The sequence below is a fragment of the Elephantulus edwardii genome, unplaced genomic scaffold (genome assembly GCF_000299155.1).
Source record: "Elephantulus edwardii isolate Elephantulus edwardi_28Jun2011 unplaced genomic scaffold, EleEdw1.0 scaffold00013, whole genome shotgun sequence".
In the NCBI taxonomy this organism is placed as follows: Eukaryota; Metazoa; Chordata; class Mammalia; order Macroscelidea; family Macroscelididae; genus Elephantulus; species Elephantulus edwardii.
The window spans coordinates 11,713,821-11,721,143 of NW_006399763.1; the positions used below are offsets into that span (position 1 = coordinate 11,713,821).

The 7,323-nt window shown below is 37.6% G+C and overlaps 1 pseudogene; it reads right to left on the reverse strand.

Annotated features, from left to right (window-relative positions):
* Window positions 1-3,350: 3,350 nt before the first annotated feature.
* On the reverse strand, window positions 3,351-5,392 carry LOC102874247 (annotated as a pseudogene).
* Between the last annotated feature and the right edge of the window lie 1,931 nt (window positions 5,393-7,323).

The following is a 7,323-nucleotide window of genomic DNA, read 5'->3' on the forward strand; positions in this document are numbered from 1 at the left end:
AAAATCCTGCTGAAGAAAAGTAAAAAAAAAAAACTGGGGGACAACTACCGAGCGATATAACAGGAAGAGTTCTGTATTATTCTCAGTCCCCCCCAAAAGGTTATCTAACAGAATGTGGAAATTACTGAACAATATCACATGCAAGCAAAATACTGCTGAAGCTAATCCCAAAAAGACTGCAACAGTATCAACAGAATATTGCCAGAAGTATAAACCGGGTTTAGAAGAGGCCATGGAGCTAGTAACATCATAGTCAATGTCAGATGGACCCTAGATGAATGCAGAGGTACAGAAGACTGTCTATTGTGTTTTATTGACTATGTATGTCTTATTGACTATGCAAAGGCATTTGACTATGTGGATCACAACAAATTGTAGCTAACATTGAAAAGAATAGAAATTCCCAAACACTTGATTATGTTCATGTGAAACCTATAGTTAAACCAGTAAGCAGTCATCAGAACAGAGGAAGAAAACATGGCATGGTTCAAAATTAAGAAAGGAGTGTCAGAGATGTGTTCTATCTCCATAAGTGTTCAATCTATATGAGGAACAGGTGATTCAGGAGGCTGAACTTTATGAGGTAAAATGTGACATCAGGATTGGAAGAAGACATGTCAGCAACCTGTGTTATGCAGATAGCACCTTATATGTCAAAACTGAGGAGGACCTGAAGTGTTTGCTGCAGAAGGTCACTCACTGTAGTCTTCAATATGGAATCCATCTCAACATAAGTGGGAAAAAAAGATTCTCACCACTGGAATGTCATGATAGATGATGGAGAAGAGATTGAGATTGTTATCAAATTAATCTTGCTTGCATTTATAATTAACACACTTAGCTCTAGAAGTGAGGAAATCAACAGACAAATTTCATTGGGAATGTCTGCTGTCAGGGTCTTTTCCAGAGTGCTGTAGAACAATGGCAGTCTGGAGAGTAAGGTGTACCTGATCCAGGCCATGGTCTTTGCAATAACTCATCAGAGAGCTTGACAATGATTAAGGATGGAAGAAAAATTGGTGCTTTTAAGTTGTGGTGCTGGAAAAGAATATTTAACATACCATAGACTTCCAAGACAACAAACAGGCCTGTCCTTGAGAGGGTGAAGCCAGTTTGCTCCATAAAGTAAAGACTTTGAAACTCTGTCTCACATAATTTGGGCATGTTTCCTGGAGGGACTACTTTTTTGAAGAAGAACATCATACTTGCTAGGGTAGAGGGGACAGCACAGGGGAGGAAGACCTTGGATAAAATGGATTGACACAGTGATTGTGGTAATGAGGACAGGTGTATCAGAGACAGTGGGATTGATTCAAGACTGGATCGGATCCAAAGCTATTATTCATATATTCACTGTGAGTCATGATAGACTGGACTGTACATAATAACAAAAGTAGCAATATTGACATTTAATCTGTACTTAATGCAATACCCTTGTAATACACTTACTTTCATTTTCATAGTAATCTTCAATCTAGTTCTATTATAGATAGTAACTAAAATTATGAAATTTAAGAACATTATAAAGCTGAACCATGACTTACTTTTCAATTTTTTAAATTACAAGAAATGAAATTTAGGCTGATATAGGGCATATAATTATTTTATTAAAAATGAGAATATAATTTCATAACAATTGTCATCTGTAATTTGACAGTTTTCAAAGCTCTTCTGTGTTCTGCCTTTCACAGCCTATAAGTGGAATTTCTCTCATTAAAAACACACTGGATTTAACAAAATACATAATTTTTTAGTGTATGGGATTGTCATTGCTTTCTTCTGTAAAAAAATTCCAACTACAGGGAGGGAGGAAGTCAGACATTCAATGCATGAATGATAAATCAACCTTTCTGTAAACTTACCTTAATATCACAATACATTTTTCTTATAAATTCCAACTAAAATTACAGTCCGTCAATATCTATGCTCTTTATTACATAAATTTTATCTCTAAATGTCAAATAAGTCAATGGAACAATAATTAGTCTGTTACAGTTACTTAGATATAAACATTTATTCTGTAGTGTCATAAAATTTTGACTTTTTAGGACCAGAATTTATTTTAAGCTATGAAAAATAATTTGTCACTGAGAATAAAAAATAGATACAGAAAGAGAATTTGGTAATTTGAAATGCAAATTAACATGCATGTAATTCTCATTTGCATGCCTGCACTCCAAAATGACTTTATGTATTTGATAAAGACAGATCACCAATCATTGGCATAGGAAAGCATCTGCTGCACATACATAGGAATATTATTCAACTTGAGCAGAAATTTAGTGCATGCATTAAATTGAAATTATAGAAGTTATAAAATAACAAATAATGAAATATTCCTGCAAGAATTATCTTCCCTTAAGGATAATTGTAATGATAAATACAGTCATAAAAATTTAACTTATCTGTTTTCTCTAATTATGAATGTATTTTATTTATTTACTTTTATGTTCCATCATTTTAAAAAACTATAAATTAAAATAACATTAAGATTTTTTTCCTGAAGAAAATGGTTTTTTTAATTTTACAAAAAATCGACAGGCATAGACTAGTGAGCATATCCAGGGCTGCATCAGTTAAATGAAACATGTCAACTGGAACGCCATAGACTTCTTGGGCTTTATTTTTTGCCAGTGCCTTCAGTGCAGCTTCAATTTCTTCCTTCATTACCTTTGGCTCTTGTTCATATGGTACTTCCTGAAACTTTTCATTATCAGTCAATTATTTCTGGTACAATGACTCTATGTATTCCCTTCATCTTCTTTTGATGTTTCCTGGATCATTCAACATGTTGCTTATAACATACCTTGACATTTCAACTCAAGGCTAAAATTTGTTTTTCAGTTCTTTCAGCTTGAGAAATCTTAAATTATTTCTTTGCTTTATATCCTCCAATTCAAATTCTCTGCACATTCCATTATAATATATTTCTTTGTCTTCTCTAGCTTCTCTCTGAAATCTTCTGTTCAGCTCTTTCTTCTCTTCCCTTTATTTTGGCTTCTTGATGTCCATTTTCTTTGTCCCTTTTCTCCTCTGTCTTTGTAAACATGTTCTTTTCATGGATACTATCTTTGATTCCATCCCACAAGAATTTTGTCTTCAATCATTGATCTTCATGCTTCAAACTGATTTTTTTTTGTTAAATCATTTCTTTGTTTTATTTAAAAACCATAGGGTTGTACTTCTGTATGAAGTCTGCACATCTAGCAATGTAAAATACTGACACATTAAAAAACCAAAACAAAGTAAAAACTCAGAATCTTTGATTCAATGCTCTAGTCTTTTCAAAGAGAAAAAAAAATAAACAATATCAGAATCAGAATTTTGGAGTCGTTGGCGTGCCTCTCATCTTACTTTTTGACCGGCTGCCTGAGTGTCCACAATGATGGAGCTGAGCTGTTTGTGCTGCCGCCATTGCTGCCATAGTCATTTGATGCTGCAAGAATCACAACTGCAGCTGCCTGGGACTGCATGAAGCTCCCTACTCTACTAAGGTTGATACCTGCAGCTTGCTGAGCAGATAAGGACTGTTCTTGACTGGCTGAACCTTGTTCAGGACCCTGGAGTAGATTTAATGGCCTGAGACTTGACGCATTTTTTTAAACCAAACGGAACACTTGCTTGCGAAGTTGGCAGAGCACCTGGCGGTGCACCAGGCAGCAGACCTCCTGAGGGAAAAAGGCCACTCAGATTTCCTGCAGGAGTTACGGCACCAGTGTTACAGCCCAGCATGGAGTTTGAACCACTCATCAAAGCCTGGACTCCACAAACAGAGCCCACTACATTGATGAAGTTAAGGCTAGCGGAATTTGCCATGACTTGGGTGGCGGAGGTTCTTTGTGATGAGCTAGCAGGTGACAAGGCAGCTGGAGAAAGCATGCTAACTTGGCTGAGATCCACAGACGACTTCTACGACAGACTCGGGGGCTTAGAAGCAGGAGGAGGCGTTGGAGACTTGAGAAAGCTGCTTGCTTGCTGTGGGGTGAAATAGTTACCTGAGGAACTAGTTCCTGAGCTTGAGGGAAGTTTGACCGGTGGAGGTCCCTGACACTGATAACTGAAAGGACACAGTCTCAGATTCTGGGTTTTTGCCTTGAGAATGCTGACTCAGAGTGTGTGACATTTTAACTAGACATTTGGCTTCATTCTGGACCAATTCCTGGTACTGATTGACTATTCTCTGAGCATCAGTCTCTGATCCAATAATGAATCAATTTGAATGATCATCTGCAGAGGAGTTGGGTGAAGACACCTGGCTATCACCTTCTTCATCATCTTTACATGGCTGTATTTTACCATAGTACAGTGGATCACCAAGTGACTGCATAATGGTCAATTTCATTTTCTGATACTGATTACCACCTTCACATCCAAATACATATTCATCTTTTACATCATGGGCTGGCCATATTGCTGGCTCTGACTGGTAAGATTTGATAGATTTTTCCACTTTAGCATATTTTTCTGCATCTACTTCAGAGGGTACAGCCAAGTTACAGGTATTCCGTTTCTGCATATCTACACAATTTCCTGCTTTGGAGATTTTGAGGTCATAATGCTGACTTGCTTTTCTTTCTTTTCTTTTTTGTAAGAAATCAAGTAATCTTAACTGAGGAGGAGGTGAACAATGAGACAGGTCCTGCTGCCGATTCAGAGAGGATCTAGAATACTTCTTGAAACACCGTTTCATTGGCCACGTGTTCATCTTCTGCTTGTTATAAAGCAGTCTGTTTGTAGTGCAGGCTACGGACACAGAAGGGTCAAGACACACAGTGGTTCAGCCGTAGCCAAGAAGCTGGCTCTCAAGTAAAAATTTGTCTTCCTAGGTCCATTTATGGTTATCACTTGTTATTGAATGTACATGACAGATTAAAGTCTGTATTGTTGGGCGTAAAGGAATATGTCTTCTTTGATACCCAGGAGATTTCATGTTACCAGACTGCCTGTAGTCACATATTTCTGCTATGACACATCCACAATGGAAAATATTAACCTGAGATTTTTCCAGGAGATCAACCAAAATAGGAGGTAAGTCTTCTGCATCCAAATATCCAAGCAATTCCCTTTCTTCTTGAGGCATTCGAGTGGTCTCAGAATCTGATCTATTTTTCCCCCTGAGCATCAGAGAATATCCCTCATTTCCTGGGTATAGGTTGACCACAAGACATGACAACGTCTCTTGCATAACAAGCTTTTCTAACAAGTTCACATTTCTTCTTAATTTCTGCTTAACCTCTGGCTCTTTCTCACACGCATCAGTATATAAATCATAAAGTTTCTGAAACACAGATTTCCTTCCACCAGGTAAGTGTATCCTTTAAGGAGGTCTCTGTCGGGCACTTTCAATAATATACTCTGCACGATCCAAAGCTAGTTCTAAAGCTTGTTGCATTGTAGTGTAAAATTTGAGTCCAAAAAGAAGAAAAAGTTTATGGGCTTTGAGGAAGTGAGTTGAAAATCATGTCTTTAACATCAGTCTTAAAGTACTGTGCGGTCTGGCGCTGCGTGGGGCCTCATGACGGCGCTGCTGGCTCGGCTGCATCACATCGTGCTGGGCTCCGCCTCGCCCCACAGGCTGTGCGCCTGCCCCAAGCCGCCACCCAAACTTATATTTGAGATCATTTTTAAAGTCTGGTGGAATAACCTCAATACCATATTTTGGTTCCATTGGGCTTGTTTCACTTTTCTTCTGCTTCAGTTTGAACTTGCACATTCATGATTGATAGTTCCAGAGTTCATCTCTGGCCTAATTTTGACAGCTAATATTGAGTTTTTTCATTGATTCCTTCCACAGATGTAGTCAATCTTATCCTTATGCAGTTAATCAGATATGGTCCATGTGGTTTTTAAAAAAAGGTATTTATAGTAAATAAATTATTGAAAAAAAAATTCAATCATTCCATTTCTAGCTTCACTTCTGTCACCAAATCTGTACTTTCCCACTACCATTCCTTCTTCATTGTTTCCAACTTTTGCTATACAGTCATTAATTATAATCATGCATCTTGATTGTATGTTTGGTCGATTTCAGCTTGCAAGATTTAGTAAAAATTATCAATTTCCTCCTTTGGCTTTTATTGTAGGAGCATATATTTGAATAATAGTCATGCTAACAGGTCTTCCTTCTATGCATATAGATACCATCCTATCTCTTACAATATTGTACTTCAGGATAGAACTTGAAATTGACTTTTTGACTATGAACGCAACACAGCTCTTCTTCTGTTTTTCATTTCCAGCATAGTATACCTTGTGATTATCTGATTCAAAGTGGTCAAAGCTAGTCCATCTCATTTCACTCATGCCTAGAATGTCAATGTTCATGTGTTCCATTTCATTTCTCACAACTTCTAGTTTTCCACAATTTATACCTTGTACATTCCATGTCCCAATTATTAAAGAATGTTTACTGCTATTTATTCTTATTTTGATTGACTTCTTTTTTTGTATTTTTTTTATTAATTTTAATGAAAGTTTACAACAGCTCAATTTTTAAACACTTAATCCAAATGCATTTTTTTTAAACAACCAGGAAGCATCAGTAACAAAAGAGAGATGACAGCTATTCTGCCCTCCTGTCATGGCAGAGGAGTTGACATGGAGCCATAAAGGCTGGAGTCTCCCTGCAAGCTATGTTTTCACCACTCAGGGTGGCAGCTATGGGACAAAGTTACATCTTGGTTCTCCCTGGCAGGAGAGAATATGGGTAGGTGTTTCAGGTAAGCTGATAGGGAAATAATAAATAAGGGTCAGGTCTGAGGAACATCTACATATTCTTCCTTGATGATCGGGAAAGAAGAAGAGCAATATAATAAGGAGACAATGAGAATGGCTGACTCATAAATACTGGAATTGCCTCATGAAGAGTCAGCAAATTGTTGTTTTGCAATCTGTCCCTTAGTTTCAGAAGTCTGGAATAGACACTAGAAGAAGCTGGGCTTCTCATTGACTGGTGGTGACCTCTGCCTACCAGCCACACTTGTTTTCAGGGGATCGTAACCTCAGCAGACAGGTCAAGCCAAAGGATCATGTCAGCAACTGGTATTTGTCACAGTCAAAAGGAAGATGACAGTATCTTCTGAGTATTCAAATAAAAGAGTCAATGAACATTTCCCACACTTGCCCTAAAGAGAGGTAACATGCCTCGACTCCTCTTGGATTTCGTGCACCAAGATGTTAGCTCTTTACACTGGATGTAAGGCCAAAGACTCAAGGAAGGAATCAGAGAGAAAGAGAAAACTAAAGAAGTTTTATGAAGGGAGCTCCCAGGCAGGATTACTTGGTCTGGAAAGAGAGACAGACAGAGAGTTCCTTGTTTTTCAA